Here is a 22,646-nt window from a genome sequence, read left to right as displayed (position 1 = left end):
CCGGAGCATCCACTCGAGCACTGGAGAATTGGGTGATCCACGCCCTGAGTCATATGAACTGTTTACCACACTAACTATGGATGTAACGGGGAGGATTTACTGGGCCCCAATCCTTAACTGTAGCCTCTGTTCATCCAGGTAGTGAATAGGTACCTGGTTGCTAAACGATTTGGCGGGTCGTATTCTGGGGAAAATTAGGATTAAGGTCCTGTCCGAAACGCTATGCGTGCTAGTGACTGTACAAGAATGTAAGAACTCTTGTTTATATAAATAAATATAATATAAATAAATAAATAAAACATTTCACATGCGGCTCCTAATGCCCAAGGTGAATAAAATCACGTCACCCCTCCCTCTATACCCACTCATGTCTACCCCCTCACACTTCCTCACTCCTTCCTCTACCTGGTCCAGTCACACTCATTATTTTTTGTCTTACCTCCCTTCAAGTATAAGTATGTATACTGGTGTATAATTATCAACATGTGTGGTGAACAAGTATATATACTCGGGTCTGTATTGTCATACAGTATATCACTCACATACTCAGATATAGCCACAACAATCCTCTACGTCCCCTCCCCCCCCCCAAGTCACAGCTTTTGCATAGATTATGTTGTCATAAGGAATTGGTACAGTGGTTGCTTCCTGCATCAAGATACATTGTGTGGTTGCGTGTCGCGGTGGAGGTTCAGTATGGCGCCAACTGCAGCCCCGGATTCTTTGTCTGGTGTTGCCTGCGTCTTGGATCAAGTTCAAGTTCAAAAATTCAAAAAAATTCAAATGTTTATTCAGGTAAAGTACATACATACATTGATACAAATACAAATATTGATGAATTTACAAATATTGGTGATACAAATATTGATGAATTTACAGATAGAGCTAGTACATACAATGCCTAAAGCCACTATTACGCAAAGCGTTTCGGGCAGCTTTCGGGAAGCTAAGTTTCAGGTTTCGTTAAGAATGTTTATTGAAACAAGAAAGAACTACATTTCAAATGGATAGAGTAGCTTAGGCTATTTCTATCCCCCCTCGTCCTGGATCTTTTCTCCTGAGAAGCGGCGCAGTGGAACACTTTGTTATGCGCGTGAAGATGCGCACAATATCGTACATGTTAACTAAACAGATTTCTCAATCGTAACCAATAGCCCGAACGTGGGTTATTATATGTCGTCCGGTATCATACGCTCCTACAGCTGTATTTGGTCAACTGCGTAGTGACCCCTTGAGTCATACCGAATGGTTATTATCCCTGTGGTTGTGACCTTTGAGCAGTGGTTTATCTCTGTGGTTTATGACCTGAGCAGTCATAAACTGGTATTATCCCCCACGGTAGTCAGTGATTATCAAAACAAGGCACCAAGGCGGGGGGATTATGTAGCCCCTTCCCCCCCCCCCCATTCTAGTGACCAAGAGTCATACCTAAAATTCATTGGTAGACTAACCCATCCTAGCTCAACTCAACTTAGCCTAACCCAGTCTAACCTAGCCTAATCCAACCTAACCTAGCCTAATCTAACCTAACCTAGCTTAACCCATCCTAATATAGCCTAGCCTAAACAAGTCAAACCTATCCTAACCTAACCTAACCTAACGTAAAATTTACGCAACTTAACGAAACCTAACCGTACCTACGATAGCCTAAGCTATTGTATCCAAACCAAACGGTTTTGACCATCAGAAAACGGATTTTGTCGAAACGTCTTGTGGATAGACCTTGATTATATCCCTAGATCTGTCTCAGGGAGGAGAGATGTAACTCAGTACCTCCAGTGCTGAGAGGCAGGATAACGAGAGGTTTTCACTGCCAAACCAGTCACAGACCAGTCACAGGCCAGTCACAGGTTATAAGCATCACCAGAGGGGTAACGCGCATATCGTAAGATAATATTTCCAAGTGCTTCACACTGAAAACAAACGTGAAAATGCAGGCGATGAGTCACAATAACGTGGCTAAAGTAGATCATATCACTTTTTCACTTTCAAACGTGAAAAATTTAATTAACAAAAACTTGTCAAAATGTATAAAGTATATCTGGACCGCTCCTCGCTATTATATACTGCTCTTAGTTAAACAAGCCTTCATCATTAATAGAGAAGTTATCAAAATTTCCTTAAAATTTGATGTCTATGATAATGCGTATCTACATAGGAGATGAAACGAAAATAATCCGAGCGCTTTCGTGATTTAACTCATTTTCAAGGAGAACATGAGAGGGATTATAGAAGGGTGTAGGCGTATATAACACCTACTCCTGAGTAGACTAAGAAACACAAACAAAACATAAGGAAGTGACATGTAAAATGAATAATGGGAACAGGTAAACTGCATTTTAAAATCATACTTAAAGTCACAGGGGTCATGTAAGCATACACCCAAGTATTATCTATCTACTGCACTCCTTGAAAACGCGAAATTAAAATCGTTAAATCGCGAAAGCGCTCAGACTTTTTTTCATTGTTCTCTTCTGATACTTACGCATAACTGATCACGTGTTTTTTGTGATTATTCTTGTATCTATAATAATAAAGCGAATATTTACAGTCTTTGAACGATATGTAATTCATTTTCCTGTCTTCTTTATTCTGGATGAAGATGTGGCACGTAACAAGTTTGGTGTTTCTTACGGTGTTGACGATGTCGTGGGCTGCTGCCGATGTCGACGAGGACGACGACTTTCTCGGAGATTTCGAACCAAGACGTTCAGGTGATTTCCGTACCCAGTCCAATCCCCTACGTGGGTTGGACTGGGTTCGTAAAGGCTACGGATACCACACCAGGAAGTTCCGAAGCCCTCACCGACGCGTCAATAAAATACGCAATGGGCGGGACGTCTAGAACAACCCTTATGACGAGAATATCTTCCTGTTACCTGCTGTTGAACAACTAAACTTACAACCTAAGGCTGCTGTACTAATTACAGATGAAACACGAGGCTTCCTCTCCCTGGAGCGGAGCGCCTCTGTCGTTATCTTGGACATTATTACAGAGGAATACCATACCACTGTACCCACCCATATCCCAGGCATGGGTACCACGACCCTGGACGCTGCTGTTAGGTGATAGGTACGTGTCCAAGCCAGAGGTTGTGCCTTCAACCTCTAACATGATGGCCATCTTCAACCACAGCTTCACGACTCGTCTAGCGACCAAAACATGGCAGACTTAACAGAGCACCAGAGATATACTCTGAATATTTACTACGTGACATGGAGTGTACGGCAGATGTCTGCTCAGTAGAAGGATCCACCGCCCAGCTGTGACGAAGTGCTTCACTCCACCCTGAAGCCACTCAAATTTTCTACTCATGTTGATCTTGTTTGCTGGGATTTTGGGGGGGCCAAAATCTTTTAAAATAACATCTATTCGTTAATAATTTTTGCATTATTGTACATGTAAAAATAAGTTATAACCGTCTCCTTATTTATTGTTTTTTGTTCTTTAACAGGTCAAAATGCACTCACGGAAGTAAAAAATCAAATTCACAATAATAAGTATATATAAAATTCATAACAAAAATTATCGCATCAGGGGGACGAATACACCGAGAAGTGCGTCCCGTGTCTCGTTGTATATACAGTGAGAGTTTAGTTTAGTCCTGGACACTGTATGGGACTAAAGTATACTGGCTGCTTGGTCAGTAGGCTGTTGTAGTCGCCTTATTTATTTATTTATTTATTTATGCATATACAAGAATGTACATAAGGAATGTGAGGATACAAATATGGTAATTACAGTCTTGTAAAGCCACTAGCACGCGCAGCGTTTCGGGCAGGTCCTTAATCTAAGAAAATTTTAAGGAGGTAAATACTTGCAAAATTTATAGACAAAAAATGATAACAGATTACATGGAATGAAAAAAAAAAGATGAGAGAAAATTATAGGTACAGTATATTAAAGCACATAGGTAGCTATGATTGATTGCAATGACAGCTTAAAATGGTAGTTGACAACAAATTGGTAGGCACAATACAGCAGAAACAATATAAGATTGATTGCAATGACAGCTTGAATGGTAGTTGACAAAAATTGGTAGTCACAATACAGCATATGGCTAGCACATAAAAGAAGACAGCAATGAACACAATGATAAGGTTGTTTGATATTACATAAAAATTAGGAGATTGGGTAACACTAGGTACAGAGCAAATTTAAAGCTCAGTGTAGGAAACTAAATAGATGAAGTTAGGTACTTTTTGGTTTTGCTTTTAAATAAGGCAAAAGTTTTACAGTTTTTCAATTCACTAGGGAGTGAGTTCCATAGACTAGGTCCCTTAATTTGCATAGAGTGTTTACACAGATTAAGTTTGACCCTGGGGATATCAAAGAGATATTTATTTCTGGTGTGGTGATAATGGGTCCTATTACATCTGTCCAGGGAGAGTTTCAGAGCATGGTTTGCATTTAAGAACAGGGTTTTGTAAATGTAGTTGACACAAGAGAATGTGTGGAGGGAGTTAATATTTAGCAAGTTTAGGGATTTAAACAAGGGAGCTGAGTGTTGTCTGAAAGCAGAGTTAGTTATTATTCTGATAGCAGATTTTTGCTGTGTGATGATGGGCTTAAGGTGGTTTGCAGTGGTAGACCCCCATGCACAGATACCATAATTAAGATAGGGGTAGATTAGTGCATAATATAGTGAGAGGAGAGCAGAGTTAGGAACATAATATCTGATTTTGGAGAGTATACCAACTGTCTTAGAGACTTTCTTAGTTATGTGTTGAATGTGGGTGCTGAAGTTGAGTCTCTTGTCTAGGAATAGGCCAAGAAACTTGCCATCATTTTTATTACTGATGTTAATGTTGTCTATCTGTAGCTGAATTGCATTTGATGATTTGCTTCCAAATAAGATGCAGTAAGTCTTTTCGATGTTTAATGTTAGTTTGTTCGTTGACATCCATAAGTGGACTTTTTTTAATTCATTATTCACAACATTATTTAGTGTATGTGGGTTGAGGTTTGAGTAGATAAGGGTAGTATCGTCAGCAAACAATATAGGTTTGAGAATATTAGAGACATTAGGCAGATCGTTTGTATATATAAGAAATAGAAGAGGTCCTAAGATGCTGCCCTGTGGCACTCCAACGGTAATTGGTAGAGTGGAAGAAGTTGTATCATTGATGGTTACATATTGGTGTCTGTCACTAAGATAGGATCGGATGTAGTCAAGGGCAAGGCCTCGGATTCCATAATGCTGGAGTTTAAGTAAGAGGTAGTTGTGATTAACAGTATCAAAGGCTTTTCTTAGGTCAATGAAGAGTCCAATCGGAAACTCATTTTTGTCAAGGGCTGAGTAGATAATGTCAAGGAGACTAATGATTGCATCATTGGTACTCTTTTGGGACCGGAAGCCAAACTGGCAGGGGCTGAGTATGTCGAATTTTACGAGGTAGGAATAGAGCTGTTTGTAAATAATTTTTTCAAATATTTTTGATAGAATGGGTAAATTTGATATTGGTCTATAATTGTTTATGTCCGCCGGATTGCCTCCTTTATGGACTGGCGTTACTCTTGCTTTTTTGAGGATATCAGGGAAGGTGTGATACTCTATAGATTTGTTGAACAGTAGTGCTATGGGTGGGGCAAGGGCATGGGAGGCTCTCTTGTACACAATGGACGGAATTTCACTGGTGTTCCCTGCCTTGGTTTTTAGAGAATGTATGATGGACACAACATCTGCCGGGCTGATTGGTGAAAGGAGAAGAGAGTTTGGATAGCTGCCTGAGAGATATGTGTTGATATGTGTCTGAGTCTGTGGGATTTTACTGGCAAGATTAGCACCAACCGATGAAAAGAAACTATTAAATTCATTTGCCATTTCTAAGTCAGTTGACGGTATACCCCCATCCTTGTAGAGTTTTATTTGGTTATGTGAGTGTTGTTTAGTTCCTAGGATACTAGAGATAGTTTTCCAAGTGCTTTTCATGTTGCCTTTTGCTTCATTGAATCTATTCACATAATATGCAAGTTTTGCCTTTCTTATGATACTGGTAAGCATTGATGAGTACCTTTTAGCTACTTCCTAAATAACCTTAATAACCCTCCAGAGGATGATAGGCTTTAAGCCTAACACCAGTGCAAGCTGACAGCAATATATATACACGAGAGGGGCTGTATACCATTTATCGAAGTATATATAGTCTACAGTTTACATTAGTAAACCACATCATAGGTAGCTCGTAAAGACTTCAGTCCTTGTTTACAGAAAACTAGTAAGTAATTATCAAAAATAGTCGCCAAGCAGGGGTGACTATGTAATAAGAGAACTAGTAAAACTAACTTGACCACATACACCTAGTTAACCAAACATGAGCCATTAGGAGATAGGTTGCGTCATATGAATCCAGCTTTTGTTATATGAGGACAATGAGTCACAATAACGTCACAAAATTATTGCTGGGGATTTTGTTTTGTGATGTAATTATTGCTGAGGATTTTAATGCTCATCATCAAGAGTTAGGTGCAACTGGGCCAGCCAATGCAGATGGGCGCCATTTAGCTGCAGCTCTGCGAGAAGTACCTGAAATTACACTTCTCAACACTGGGGAACCCACTCACATTCTAGGAGGTTCCCTTGATCTTACATTCATCTCAACAGCACTCCAGCATCAGGCGAAGTGGGAAGTAGACCCGGTGATCACCAGTGACCACTATGCTACTGTCACAACACTAAACATAGAACGACCTCCTACACCACCTGCGCAGCCTCGGTGGAATTTAAGAAAGGCCAACTGGAATATATACCAAGAAGAACTTGAAAAATGGTATGCAACATACACGCCACCTGAGGATTTGAACATACACGAGACCAATCTGCAGGAAGTCATTGCAACTGCTGCAAACAAAGCTATTCCAGTTATTATCACAGGAAACACAAAGCGAAAGAACTATTGGTTCTATAGTCATGAAGTTAAAGATCAGAGTCAACATCTTCAGAAAACATCTAAAGAGAAACCCCACACCAGAAGGAAGAACTCTGCTAAGAGCGGTGATATCTGAAGCAAGACGAGAGTCTAGAGAAGTTAAGGAGGCAAGATGCTTTGAGTGGTGTGAAACTCTAAATGAACATAGTAGTCTTGGCAAGATATGGGGTCAGATTAAAACCATATCAGGTCGACCAGCCCGACCACAGACATGTATTCAACCATTGCAGGAGGCTGAGAGACTTGCTCTCCAATTTGTAGAAAGAACAGCTTCATATCAGCTTCCTGCAATGGTCCGAAGGCAGCGAGAACAATTAAAACAAGAGAGGTTGACAGTCATTCATGAGAGCATAGCTACAAATGACGAATGTGACTGTCCCTTCACCAAACAAGAACTAATCAGAGCCAAAAAAGGTGGTAAGGACACTGCACCAGGTGCTGATATCATTACATACTCAATGACCGCACATGCAGGTCTTGCTGGAGAACAAGGAATATTGGACGTCATCAATGCATCTAGGCAGCAAGGCAAACTACCAACCTCTTGGAAGAGAGCAGACATCATACCGATTCCTAAGCCGAAAGAACCTGGCAATTACAGACCCATTTCATTAACATCATGCATTAGTAAACTGCAGAACGGATGGTCTTAAATAGACTACTGTGGAAGACTGGAGACCTGCATAAAGACTGGAGACCTTCATATTTGGCTTCACTAGAGAAGTAGGTACTGCCAACTGCATAGCTACATTACTAGGAACAGTTAACTCAGGTCCGGCTATAGTGATCTTCCTTGATCTAGAAAAAGCATTCGAACTTGCAAGCCCGCAAGCAATTTTGCACACCTTAGTTAAAACAGGTGTAAAGGGAAATATGCTAGCATGGATTCAAGATTACCTAAGTCACAGGTATGCCAGAGTAAAGTTGCAAGGACAAGTGTCGGACTACCACTTGCATGAGAATGGGACTCCACAAGGAGGAGTCCTCAGTCCTAGTCTTTTTAACATTCTTATGGAAAACCTTGTTACCATGACATTTACAGAAGGGGTTAAATTGCTAAGCTATGCTGATGATATAGCATTAGTCATTACAGGTCCTTCACTTCTAAATAAAGCACAAGGTGCATTAGATAAAGTAACATCTGAATGCAGCGTTTTAGGGCTAAAAATATCTGCACAGAAGTCTAAGGCAATGAGACTAGGCGACAACACTCCAGACAGGCACCTACGCATTCAAGACATTAACCTTCAGTGGGTTACACAATATCAATATCTCGGAGTGTGGATAGATTTTAAAATGACATTCAACAAGCAAATTGAATATCTAAAGGAGAAAGCAAAATCACGACTAAATATAATGAGAGCAATCACAGGGCCCCGTCTGGGAGTCGGATACAAAGTGTTAAGAATGTTTTACATACACGACGTTCGTTCCCTAGTTGATTATGCAGCGCCTGCCTTATTCACTTTTTCTCCTGGTCAGTGGGCAAACGTTGAGGTTATTCAAAATGATGCAATGCGAATCATAACAGGAGCTCCCAGATGGACTAAAATACTGAACCTAAGACTACAAACCAAGCTAACGTCGATTGAAATAAGGGTAAAAGGGATTGCTGCGTGCATGCTGATCAAGATATTGACTAGACCTAGAATCAGTTCACTTAAAGATATAATCACTGGACCACTAACTCTGGACAGAAGAGCCTCCAATAGCAACAGGTGGACCCATTGTGCGATAAACACCATCAATACATTCGATATAACAAACACAGTCACTGAGAATGGTGTCGACGAAATACATGCAGACTTTGTTATGCAAGCCTCTTGGGAATCTCCGCCAGCAGACTTTAAGATTATGGTTATTGAAGGAAAAAAGAACTAGACAAATCCTCATCTGCTACGTAACATTGCACAGATGCATATAGAAGCAAACATGGCATCCGACAGCTTCACTTACTTCACAGATGGATCAGTAGACCAGCAGGGACAAGAAACCGGAGCTGCAGTTAAAGCAGGAAACTCTGTAAATAGTTGGAGACTCTCAAATGGGTGTTCGACTTTAAAAACAGAGATGCTAGCCATTCAAAAGGCTTTGGAACATGCTCTTGCTGAACACCAACAACATGTTATCATACATACAGGTTCGAGAACCGCCATTGAAACCTTGCAACAAGAACACATATATGATAACATACATCTGATCACAAATGTCATATCATTAATGCAAACACTCAAACGACAAGGCTGACGGGTACTTATCAACTGGATGCCAAGTCATGTGGGAATAATAGGAAATGACATTGCAGACGAAGCTGCAAAACTTGCAACTAAGAGAAGAAATGTAGACATGTACATACCACAGAGTCTATCACAGATTAAGAAAGTAATTAGAAACAGAGCAATGCAAAAGATGTACAGTGACCACAACACAGCAGTTGCAACATCAGGATCTGCGGGTTGGTACAAGAATTCAACCAACTACGAACCACTTAGTTTGATGAAAGGGAGCAGTAGAGCAACAGAAGTACACTTACATCGCATCAGGCTTGGATACCCATGTGCATGGGAAATAGGCTTACAGGTTCCGGAAGATGAGAGGAAATGTCAACACTGGAGAAATGCCCGACAGACCACTGGAACATTATCTAACACAGTGCACAGTTACAAACCCATTAAGATTTCAACTTAGATTCAACAGAGCAGAAGAAGTTGTTAAACACATATGGCAAAATCTTACTGAAACGACCATACGAGTCATAAATACTCATACTCCGCCCAAGTAAAACAGAAACAAGCAACACTTAGTGGGCCAGCCAGAGGCTTAGGGCCTCTGGCTGGCCCAGGAATATCCCGCGCAGGAATATCCCTGAAAAAAAAAAACAGCTTAAGTAATGAGAGGATATCCACCAATATTTGAGACGTGCGTCGCAGCGCTAAGCGAAGTGTCGAGGTATTTGTAAATACTTGTAGAGTTGGTTCCATCCGGTGGGTGTTATGAGTGGGAGGCGGGGGATGAGGAGTACGAGGGGTGGAGCTGGCTAGCCGGGGAAGGGTGATGAGGGGAGGAGGGTACTTGGTGAGTGGTGAGGAGGAGGGTAAGAGGCAGTATAGTCCGTGACGGGAGAAGGTGTTGATGGCGTTGTTAGTCTAGCTGGGACGAGCGAGTTCTCCCGCTTACAGTGTAAGTCTTTTTTCATAGCTTTGTCAAACGGAGTTAATTCAAATTTTTGGGATAGGAGGCGACTGAAAGCAGGTTCAGCGCGGAGCTTCAAGACACGCCTCCTTGTGTTCAATCCTCCTCTCCTCCTTACCCTTCCCATCAAGCCAAAGTGCCGCCCCCTCCCACAGCCCGAGTGAAGCCTCGCCCGCTTCCAAGTGTCGCGTTTAGGCAAATATATAAGAGGAGTCACAGCTGGTATCACCATCACAGCAGTGCTTGAGGTCTCAGACGACAGCCAGGAGTGTCACACCACAGTGCCTAGAGCCGGGTGATTGAGAGGTGGAGTGCCATCACTGCCAGCGGGAATTTCATCTGGCACAGAACATTATGATTAATTAAGTGTCGCACAAACAAATTCCTTCATTTTGGGTCTTCAAGGGGCGATTCATACAGACCTAACGTCTTCAAGTTCACTGTGAGCCTTGAGACAGCACTTGCAGACTGTCACTATATAACGGTATGTTTGCAACATCATCTGTTCAGTTTGCAAAGGCTGATGATAATTACAACATTAGTTGAGTTAGTCATACTCTAGCTATTTATATCTTAACTAATTACTCACTTTTTTAATTTCTAACATTACGTTAATGGTTGCAGATGGTCAGCGTTGAAAGTCTCGTGTTTTTAGTGGTGTTGGTGGCGTCATGGGGCGCTGCCGTCGCCGAGGGCGGCCAATACGCCTTCCAGAGAGTCGAGTACTTCAACTACGAGGTCCCTCCCCAACACCATCATCACCACTACAGCCAACCCGCTGTGCAGGAAGAGCCGCCCCGAGAGGAGTGGATGCCGGTCGACTCTCTACGTGGTTTGGACTGGACCAAAAAAGGCTTTGGGTTTCACACCAGGAAGTTTCGCAGCCCCCATAGACGGGTCAACAGAATACGCGACGGGCGGTAAATCAAAAGTCCACCTTATGATGGAGAGCGTTTGCTGCTATCTGTTGGGGGACCAACGCGTCAACTGACGTTACAATCTGAGGCTGCAAGTGGAGGTCACACACTTCCTGAAGGAGTGCTCTCAAGATGTGTTCCTAAGACCAACGTCGCCGCCTAGCCCCACGCCACCCTGACGACAAGGTCCAGGACTGCCGTACACAACAGCAACTTCTCTAAAAGCATAGTGAGCGTTCCTAGTGGACCGAGGCTTCAACATTAAACTTGTACTCGACGATCACCCAGGAGAGCCTAACAGGCATAACACAAGCAGCAGTGAAGTGTTCATTATATAGCCATGTTGACATTATACTACGGGCTCACCATAGCCCGTGCTACTAGGGACTTTGTGTTCCAGGAAGCGAATCTTAAACAACAACAAATTGTATCAAGAATGTAGACAGCAGTTACCGTATTTGTCAGCGTATATGACAAAGATAGTGTTTGGGACAAACATCTTCAGAATGTTTCATCATACATTTATTCAAAGTGATGTTCAAGTGGCTTTGATCAGAAAACACGATTTTCAGAGCAACAGAAGTACACTTACATCGCATCAGGCTTGGATACCCATGTGCATGGGAAATAGGCTTACAGGTTCCGGAAGATGAGAGGAAATGTCAACACTGGAGAAATGCCCGACAGACCACTGGAACATTATCTAACACAGTGCACAGTTACAAACCCATTAAGATTTCAACTTAGATTCAACAGAGCAGAAGAAGTTGTTAAACACATATGGCAAAATCTTACTGAAACGACCATACGAGTCATAAATACTCATACTCCGCCCAAGTAAAACAGAAACAAGCAACACTTAGTGGGCCAGCCAGAGGCTTAGGGCCTCTGGCTGGCCCAGGAATATCCCGCGCAGGAATATCCCTGAAAAAAAAAACCAGCTTAAGTAATGAGAGGATATCCACCAATATTTGAGACGTGCGTCGCAGCGCTAAGCGAAGTGTCGAGGTATTTGTAAATACTTGTAGAGTTGGTTCCATCCGGTGGGTGTTATGAGTGGGAGGCGGGGGATGAGGAGTACGAGGGGTGGAGCTGGCTAGCCGGGGAAGGGTGATGAGGGGAGGAGGGTACTTGGTGAGTGGTGAGGAGGAGGGTAAGAGGCAGTATAGTCCGTGACGGGAGAAGGTGTTGATGGCGTTGTTAGTCTAGCTGGGACGAGCGAGTTCTCCCGCTTACAGTGTAAGTCTTTTTCCATAGCTTTGTCAAACGGAGTTAATTCAAATTTTTGGGATAGGAGGCGACTGAAAGCAGGTTCAGCGCGGAGCTTCAAGACACGCCTCCTTGTGTTCAATCCTCCTCTCCTCCTTACCCTTCCCATCAAGCCAAAGTGCCGCCCCCTCCCACAGCCCGAGTGAAGCCTCGCCCGCTTCCAAGTGTCGCGTTTAGGCAAATATATAAGAGGAGTCACAGCTGGTATCACCATCACAGCAGTGCTTGAGGTCTCAGACGACAGCCAGGAGTGTCACACCACAGTGCCTAGAGCCGGGTGATTGAGAGGTGGAGTGCCATCACTGCCAGCGGGAATTTCATCTGGCACAGAACATTATGATTAATTAAGTGTCGCACAAACAAATTCCTTCATTTTGGGTCTTCAAGGGGCGATTCATACAGACCTAACGTCTTCAAGTTCACTGTGAGCCTTGAGACAGCACTTGCAGACTGTCACTATATAACGGTATGTTTGCAACATCATCTGTTCAGTTTGCAAAGGCTGATGATAATTACAACATTAGTTGAGTTAGTCATACTCTAGCTATTTATATCTTAACTAATTACTCACTTTTTTAATTTCTAACATTACGTTAATGGTTGCAGATGGTCAGCGTTGAAAGTCTCGTGTTTTTAGTGGTGTTGGTGGCGTCATGGGGCGCTGCCGTCGCCGAGGGCGGCCAATACGCCTTCCAGAGAGTCGAGTACTTCAACTACGAGGTCCCTCCCCAACACCATCATCACCACTACAGCCAACCCGCTGTGCAGGAAGAGCCGCCCCGAGAGGAGTGGATGCCGGTCGACTCTCTACGTGGTTTGGACTGGACCAAAAAAGGCTTTGGGTTTCACACCAGGAAGTTTCGCAGCCCCCATAGACGGGTCAACAGAATACGCGACGGGCGGTAAATCAAAAGTCCACCTTATGATGGAGAGCGTTTGCTGCTATCTGTTGGGGGACCAACGCGTCAACTGACGTTACAATCTGAGGCTGCAAGTGGAGGTCACACACTTCCTGAAGGAGTGCTCTCAAGATGTGTTCCTAAGACCAACGTCGCCGCCTAGCCCCACGCCACCCTGACGACAAGGTCCAGGACTGCCGTACACAACAGCAACTTCTCTAAAAGCATAGTGAGCGTTCCTAGTGGACCGAGGCTTCAACATTAAACTTGTACTCGACGATCACCCAGGAGAGCCTAACAGGCATAACACAAGCAGCAGTGAAGTGTTCATTATATAGCCATGTTGACATTATACTACGGGCTCACCATAGCCCGTGCTACTAGGGACTTTGTGTTCCAGGAAGCGAATCTTAAACAACAACAAATTGTATCAAGAATGTAGACAGCAGTTACCGTATTTGTCAGCGTATATGACAAAGATAGCGTTTGGGACAAACATCTTCAGAATGTTTCATCATACATTTATTCAAAGTGATGTTCAAGTGGCTTTGATCAGAAAACACGATTTTGTGCATGTAAACACAATATATACTTGGTGGTGGACAAAAAATATGCGTCGTGTCCGGCGGGAAATACAGAATTTATGGTATAACATGCAGGCCGTCTCTCCAGCATAAGAATGCAACGCCCTGCAACATGCCCACGTTGAACAAATCCACAAGGGCAGTGACGAGGATTCGAACCTCGAATCCTCGTCAGGGAGGGCCAGGTCCTCCCAGACACCTGGTCAGGGAGGACACATGTGAGCGTCTGGGAGCATCCTTTCAACCCTTTTAACCCTGTCGTAGCTCAGTCGATTAAGGCAGTGTCTGGGATGCTCCCAGACGCAGGTTCGAATCCTCGTCACTGCTATTGTGGATTTGTTCACTTGATGCATCACGTTAGTGTGATCTGTGTGTGATGACGGCGTTGCATGAGGGTCACCATCTCACACATTTCCGTAACCTTTTATCTTCACATCCTTTCTCTCCTTTTCAACATGCTGTTAATAAAAAATATAAATTATATTTTTGTAAATAAAAGAATGATTAAACTTGACTTATATATAACTAACATTACACAATAGGTACGTGGAGAGAGAATAGACTGAGGAGACAACAATGTATTCTTGTCGCGAATGGAATTTCTAGAAGGTGCTGATGTACTAGATTTGTTTTTGTATTTATTATTGGGAACACAGGTGGAAACTTAGTACCCAGATGAGCCACAGGGACGTTAAAAAGAACTTTTCAGTGTCAGAGTAGTTAACAGATGGAATGCATTAGGCAGTGATGTGGTGGAGGCTGACTCCATACAGTCTCAAAAGTAGACATGATAGAGCCCAGTAGGCTCAGGAATCTGTACACTAGTTGATTGACAGTTGAGAGGCGGGACCGAAGAGCCAGAGCTTAACCCCCGCAAGCACAACTAGGTAAGTACTAGCACGCATAGCGTTTTGGGCAGATCCTTAATACTATTTTCTCTCCGGAATACGACCCGCCAAATCGTTTAACAGCCAGTTGGTGTAAATGATGTAGAAAACTGTGCATTATTGCGTGGTTGTGCTTGCGGAGGAATGTTAGCGCGTGGCGTTATTGGTGCCTTGGGGAATGTGGAAGGCAGGGAGCCGCATGCTGAGTTTGCTGCAGTGTGTGGTTACTGCAGTGAACTTACTCAGTGCGTTTTCTGTGTTGGGTGAAATGGTGCTGGTCGTTGGTTCAGTGGGGACTGTGGAGGATGGATTGTTAAGTTAGTTAGTTTAGTTCATTTATTATGCACCCCATACCCATCTTGTGGGCGGTAGTGGAAAGGGTTACAGAGGTACATAATGGGCTCAGGGACTGAACCCCACAATTCATTTAGCTAAGCAAGTTACAATCTTGATGAGCTAGTTACAAAATTCAATATAAGTCGTCACATCAACAATGGGTTTGAGATCGACCACAAGTACAGTTTCTAAATTAAGCAACTGACATATGTGGAGAACTAATGTCACAATTGATATGTTTGTCCTGCACACTGTTACGTACTCCTAGCAGAATACGTATATAAATTTAAAATAAATATTATTTTATTTTACCATTGCATGTATATGTACACACATTGTGTTTTGGGTAAATTGTCGTATGGTGTGGCAGCGTCAGTGGACAAGAGCGCGGTTGTCTCTGCACACGTCTATTACTTGATTGATACGGGAAAGCTGGACCTGTTCAGTTTGAGAGTTCCAGATGTCACTTTTATTTAGTTAGAAATTGTTTCATATACTGTAATTAAACAGGTGGCATTGTACTTATATATTTTGTAAGCAACTATTATATGTAACTTGCAGTCTTATGTGTTTTGAGAACAAGTGGTTGTTCAATTAGTTTATAATATTAAAAAGTCCTTAGTTTCCATCCCTCATCCTGGGATGAGGCAGACGGGAGGTGAGAATGTGGGTGGCGACAGAGCGAGAGTTCAGTAGCTGATACAGGACTAGGAGAGTAACATATGGGAGATAAGTCTGTTATATTCTGTTATATTTTGTTGTGCCATAGTTACTATTATATATTACTTGCCATGACAATATTTTTCATATATTCTACAAGTTAACTTTACCATCTGTGTTTTTATATTATACTGTCTTGAATATATATGTATATAATTTATTCATCTATTCTTCAGTCCTAAACGAAGATTGTTATATATGTGCTCATTACTTATCAAGGGGTTATACTGGTGATTCGCTATTGAGAACAGCAGTTGTGTCGTATCCCTAGACTTATTAAAGTTTGACTGCTGTAGGATCACGAGCCGTAACGTACGATAGGTAACAAAGAGTTATGGGGGCCTGTGCCGGGAAATATTGTCCCACTTTAACTTAACTATGCTAATCTAACCTTGCCTTCCTAGGTACCAGTGTGTCAAGTGTCTGTGTTTCTTAAGAACTATTCCATGTGCCAAGCAAGCCTTCCTGTGTGTCAAGTAACAACGTTTCACGATTTTGAGGTAAGTCATCCTATATATTTTGTTTGTGCAGTGAGGCCAAGCGAATTTTCAGTGTGGTGACAATTTTACAGTGAAGTGTAGTGCAGTGCCATTATTTTAATTATTTTTGTGAATCAAGTGCCAAGTGTTAGTAACAATGGAGGAGAAAGTTGCAGCGTTGGTGGCTCACCCAGACTTTGAAGGGATTCAGAACCTTAAAAAGACTGAGTTAATACAAATGGCAAATCATTTGGATTTGACCGCCAGCAATAGAATGGTTAAAGCCCAAATATTGAAAGTCATTGTGACGCATTTTGTTGAGAATGGGGAGTTAGGTGAAGAAATTCTAGAGGAGTTAAGAGAGGAGTCGAGTGATCAGATGACGTTAAAGCGTCTTGAGTTAGAAGCTCGCCAATTAGAGCTTGAAGCTCAAAAAGAACAGAAAATATTAGAGGCTGAAGCTCAGCAAAGGGAGCTAGAGACTAGGCGTTTAGAAATTGCGGCACAAAACCAGAGAGGTTTAATTGAGTTGCAACTTGAAGCCACAAAGAAGCAACAAGCCGAGGAACAAACTAGGCAATTAGAGATTCAACAACAAATGGCTGACACTAACTTCAGGCTTGAATCACAGCGTATGGCAGCTGGGCATGGAAATACTAGTAATGTTTCAACAAATAGTGATAATAATCCCATCAGGATGAATAAGTATATAGAGTTGCCCAAGTTCAATGAGGAAGATCCTGAGGTTTTCTTTGCACATTTTTATAAAATTGCCATCAGTATGAACTGGCCAAGGGATCAGTGGGTAGCCATTATGCAGTCTCAATTCAAGGGGCGTAGTCAGGAGGTTTTCACATCCCTACCTGACGCTCATAGCTTTGATTATGACTTTGTAAAGAAAAGCATCTTAAATGCTTATCAACTAAATCCAGAGGCACACAGGCAAAAGTTCAGAAACCTAAGGAGGACAAGTGATCAGACAATAGCAGATTTTACTCGTCAGAAGACGAAATTTTGTAACAGATGGTTAAAGTCACTTTCAGTCACTGACTTTGATGCTCTAAAGAATCTTCTTATCATGGAAGAAGTATTGTCATGTCTCCCAGACCAGTTGTCTACTTTTATGGCAGAACAAAAGAATGTAACAGACATTGATGAGCTGTCAAAGCTCGCGGATGAGCATGAGTTGCTGACTAAGGCCCCGTTTACAGCCACTTCACCTAAGTCTAGTCGTAGAGTAAATTATAATGCTCACCGAACTCCTTATCAGAATCCATCCAGTCCTAGTACTCCAGTTACTCCCATGAGCTCTTCTCTTACAAAATCTAACCCTGCTACTACATTGTCAGGAATGTCAAATAATAATAAGGTTATTTCTAAACCTACAGTTGGTTCTACCAGTGTGTCCACTGTAAGGTCCTGTTCCCATTGTAAGAGAAAAGGCCATGGAATTCATTCATGTTTTATATTGCACCCTGAGTTACGACCAACTGGTCTCATTTATTGCAGAGGTGTGCAAAATAAACTTACTAATAAACATGTAACTGTAAACCCCAATTGGGTGAAACAGTATTCACCATATATGTCTTCAGGTGAAGTTTTGTGTATTAATGGGAAGTGGAAGCCAGTGGTTATTCTTCGTGATACAGGTGCTTCCCAAACCATAATTTCATCCAGTATTCTTTCTGATGTGGAAAAGAGAGATACTGGAAAGTTTGTTGTTCTTCAGAGTGTTGCAGGATGTAAAACTGTACCTCTAATAGACATTAATTTCAGATCCACCATTACACCACGTTTATGCACTGTGGGTGTTAGTACACAGTTGCCCATCCCAGGTGTGGATGTTATATTGGGTAATGATGTGGCCATAAATCATGTTGTGGGTGAGAATGATCCCCGTTTGTGTAAACAGCCAGTTGCAGACCATGTTTATTCTGCCTGTGCTGAAGTTAGTTCTATGAATGAACCTGTTGTAGAAGATGGTTTTGTCCATTCTACCTGTGCTGATGTCAGTACTAATATAAATCCAGTTGTCAGTTCTGATGTTGTTACTCAAGCATTTGTTCCAGTAACCAGTACCCCTTCAGTGGAGAAGTGGGATGTGGTTGTTCCAGATTCCTGTGTGGCCGATTTAGTTGTTGAGAGTAAGCTTGATACTATGACTCTGCTTTATTCCAATAAATTGGGAAAGGATGTCCATGTACCATTGTCTTGCCCGCTCACTACGAACGTTGTGCCAGGAGTTGAGAGAAACTTAAAAGCCACGACTCTGTATTCCAGCCAAGTGAATGGTTTAGGACAAGATGTCGGGTTGGCAGAAGTATTCCCGCTCACTCCAAGTTTAGAATCAGTTGTCGAGAGTAAGTCCGTTGTAGAGGCCCCGCCTCACCCTAGTCAAGGTGATATAATAGGGGAGGAGGTCAAACTACCTGTTACTTGCCCGCTCGCTTCAGATTCCCTTCATTTATGTGCTTTGAGTAGAACTGACCCTAAGATTTCAGAGAGAAGCAAGGAGACAGTCTGTACTGTAGATCCAGTTTTGGAGAGTGTGGGAAAGCAGCCAGAAGATCAGCTTCTGTTGAGTAGATGGAGACCTATTGAGCCTCCCTCTTCAGTTGTCTGTGAGGATGTGACCCAGCTTGGTAGTGATATTATTGATTGTGAGCAGACAGTACTCCAAGCAGCTCCAGAAGTCATGGGAGGAAATTTTGGTAAAATCATTAAGAGTGGTAAAGTAGCATTTGGATCTAAGTTGAGGAGTTGTGATTCTTATTCTATGTGGAGGAAGTATTTCTCATTGTGTACCTTGAGTCAGAGTGTGTGTAGGATGTTGAAATCTACTTTTATTCTGCAGGAGCCATTTTCTTGTGAAGTAATGGACTGTGGGACATCTTTGTCAAGCCTTGTGGTTGAGCAGAGAGAGTTTACTCAAGTAGGTTGTGCATCCAGTTCTGAGGAAGTGGTGAGTTATGCTAGAGCAGTGTCTCTATATTCAGATCCAGTTAATTTTGATGCACGAGTGATAAAAGTGTATGTTCCACTCAAGTGTGGTGTTGATTTTCAGAATCATATTGTGGGTGAAGGATTAAATCATACTGGGGAGCAGATGTTTGAGGCTCCAGGTGTGCAATTCAAGTTGGAGGATAAGGTTACCCTACCTAGAGTTAATCATTGTGAAGGGTTTCAGATTGTCCTTGGGCGTTTTCCAGGTAATCTGTTCATCTTCAAGATGTTAAGACCCTTAAACCTCTTGGTTGATTGGTTGTCATCAGACGTAAATCACTTGGGAAGTGATGGTGAGGATTGTAACGTTTTCGGCATGTTTTATTTAGTCTCTTGGAAGACTAGACGGTTGATGAATGTGTGTGTTGTGTTCAAGTTCACCATCAGAGGGTGTGAACTTGTCTTGAGAGTTATGATTGAGATATGGTGCCTAGGCATATGCCTGTTTTCTTTCACTGATCGTTATGACAGAGTTATGAGGCAATTGATTTCTGTGTTCCTTATGGATCATCTGAGTCAGTTCGATCAGGTAGTCTTTGCACTTGTCTTGGGTTGTATTTCTTGGTTGGAAGGTCAAAGGTTTGATAAGTCGGTGTCTTGTGTTTCGGAAGGTTCTATGAATGGGAAAGTTTTATGCATAATTGTGAGGTTTAATGCTACTTTCTCTAATTTTAGTATCCATTGGGCGAGAGTATGTGTTCCACAGAGGATCAAGAGTGATGAGCAGATGTCTGTGTCAGAGCATACCCAGGAGAAGTCCCAACTCAACTCAACATACAGCCTGCTTCACTTAAGCAGTTCAGCTCCAGAAAAAGGGAGTAATGGAAAATCGAGGCTGTCTTGGGAAAATTCACCATGTGGAAAAGGAATCACATGGAAAAATGAAACTGATCTTGGAGAAATAGTAGAAACATATGAAAAGCAAAATTGCCATGATAACTGTGTGAAAGCAGCTACCTTTATTGACAATTCTATTCATGCTACTAATGATAATGTAGATAGGAGTGTGAAATATGATCTAAAACAAAGTGAAATAAATGAGATAGTACCTTGGAGAGATAAAATTGCATACTCCAGTGACACATATGTAGAACATAGTCATAAGACTGAAATTTCTGAGTTTCCTGTAAGACTATATTTGGAGTGTTTTCATTATTGTTCAGAGATGTGTTCTTATTACTTATACATGTTTGGTGTAATTAATACCATAAATCTCAAGTGTCATACATTTTACTTTGAAAAAATGCCATTGATCTTCAATCTATTGCATTTTTTTTCTTGGAGGTGGAAGTGTTACGTACTCCTAGCAGAATACGTATATAAATTTAAAATAAATATTATTTTATTTTACCATTGCATGTATATGTACACACATTGTGTTTTGGGTAAATTGTCGTATGGTGTGGCAGCGTCAGTGGACAAGAGCGCGGTTGTCTCTGCACACGTCTATTACTTGATTGATACGGGAAAGCTGGACCTGTTCAGTTTGAGAGTTCCAGATGTCACTTTTATTTAGTTAGAAATTGTTTCATATACTGTAATTAAACAGGTGGCATTGTACTTATATATTTTGTAAGCAACTATTATATGTAACTTGCAGTCTTATGTGTTTTGAGAACAAGTGGTTGTTCAATTAGTTTATAATATTAAAAAGTCCTTAGTTTCCATCCCTCATCCTGGGATGAGGCAGACGGGAGGTGAGAATGTGGGTGGCGACAGAGCGAGAGTTCAGTAGCTGATACAGGACTAGGAGAGTAACATATGGGAGATAAGTCTGTTATATTCTGTTATATTTTGTTGTGCCATAGTTACTATTATATATTACTTGCCATGACAATATTTTTCATATATTCTACAAGTTAACTTTACCATCTGTGTTTTTATATTATACTGTCTTGAATATATATGTATATAATTTATTCATCTATTCTTCAGTCCTAAACGAAGATTGTTATATATGTGCTCATTACTTATCAAGGGGTTATACTGGTGATTCGCTATTGAGAACAGCAGTTGTGTCGTATCCCTAGACTTATTAAAGTTTGACTGCTGTAGGATCACGAGCCGTAACGTACGATAGGTAACACACACCGCCCCCCCCCCCCCATCCAGTGGGCAGCGGTGGATAGGTTACAATCACTTAGTTACTACCTACAGTTAGCAAACTGGGGATATTTAGCTAAAATTTCTGATATCAGATCATTTTGAATGAAATATTGACACATCGCTGGAACATTGGTTATATAATTGTCTCTAAATTCACATATCTTTTCGCACTCCATCACATATAGTGACGGAGGGTGTGCGAATAATTTTGTTGACGCAGTTTACATTTGGTCAGGTCTACATCAGCAGATAATGAGAATTCCCAGAGATACTTGTAATCGAGTCTAAGCCGAGCAGTAGTAACATCTAGAAGTCTGCTGATTTTATTGGATGAACCATAGATGTGTGGTTCCTCTTGCATGATAGTATGATGATAGATGGAATTACTGGTGTCAATTTCACTTTGCCTCAGATCTACAAGATCTTGTTGAAGTTCTTTTTGTATTACTGCTCTCAGATTGCACATTGACAATCCAAGGTTACACTCAACGTTCATCTCATTTTTTTCTTGCAATGTATCTGTTATCATTTTATTAATTCTGCTAGAATTTACCTACTTAAAATTATGTTTGATTAAGGACCTGCCCGAAACGCTGCGCGTACTAGTGGCTTTACAAGATTGTAAATACTATGCTATGTATTCTCACAAACCCAATGTACCTTTTTGTAAATAAATAAATAAATAAATAAATAATAACGTCTCCTTTAAAGGCAGATTCTTTGGCTAACTTATCAGCTCTATCATGCATTCGGAGGCCAACATGAGATGGAGACCACATGAAATGGACTCTGTTACCATCATTAATAATTTTGTTGTATTTGTGTCTAGCTTCGGACACGAGCATGTTACAGTTATGTCTTAAAGAGTTGAGAGCATTTAAGGATGATAAGGAGTCACTTACAATTAATGTATCAAGTTTAGAGACTTGTACACATTTCAGTGCAAGGAGCAAGGCAAATAGTTCAGTCTGAAGGGTAGAGGTCCAGTTGTTTATACGGACTCCCCACTCAAAGTTCAGGCCATCGTCCATTGTCAGAACAACTGCACTTCCAGCTGCACCCGTGGTGCGGTGTAGGGAACCATCAGTGTATATGATTTGAGAGAGAGAATGCTCTGTGGACAGAGCATCAATATGGCTTAAGGCGTTGAGCTTTGCCTCAAGACAAAGCTTGGGCTGATCTCTAATTTGCTCCTTATATATATATATATATATATATATATATATATATATATATATATATATATATATATATATATATATATATATATGTATATATATATATATATATATATATATATATATATATATATATATATGTCGTA

The 22,646-nt window shown here is 41.5% G+C and overlaps 1 long non-coding RNA gene across 1 annotated transcript in view; it reads left to right on the top strand.

Annotated features, from left to right (window-relative positions):
- Window positions 1–3,430, top strand: part of LOC123758356 (uncharacterized) — a 4,370-nt gene extending 940 nt beyond the window's left edge. The window contains exon 2 of the long non-coding RNA XR_011228083.1: window positions 2,603–3,430. This is a non-coding gene — a long non-coding RNA (uncharacterized lncRNA). The remainder of the gene's footprint in view (window positions 1–2,602) is intronic.
- The last annotated feature ends 19,216 nt before the right edge of the window (window positions 3,431–22,646 follow it).

This window comes from Procambarus clarkii, chromosome 11, assembly GCF_040958095.1.
Source record: "Procambarus clarkii isolate CNS0578487 chromosome 11, FALCON_Pclarkii_2.0, whole genome shotgun sequence".
NCBI classification, from domain to species: domain Eukaryota; kingdom Metazoa; phylum Arthropoda; class Malacostraca; order Decapoda; family Cambaridae; genus Procambarus; species Procambarus clarkii.
This window is presented reverse-complemented; position numbering and strand designations above follow the sequence as displayed.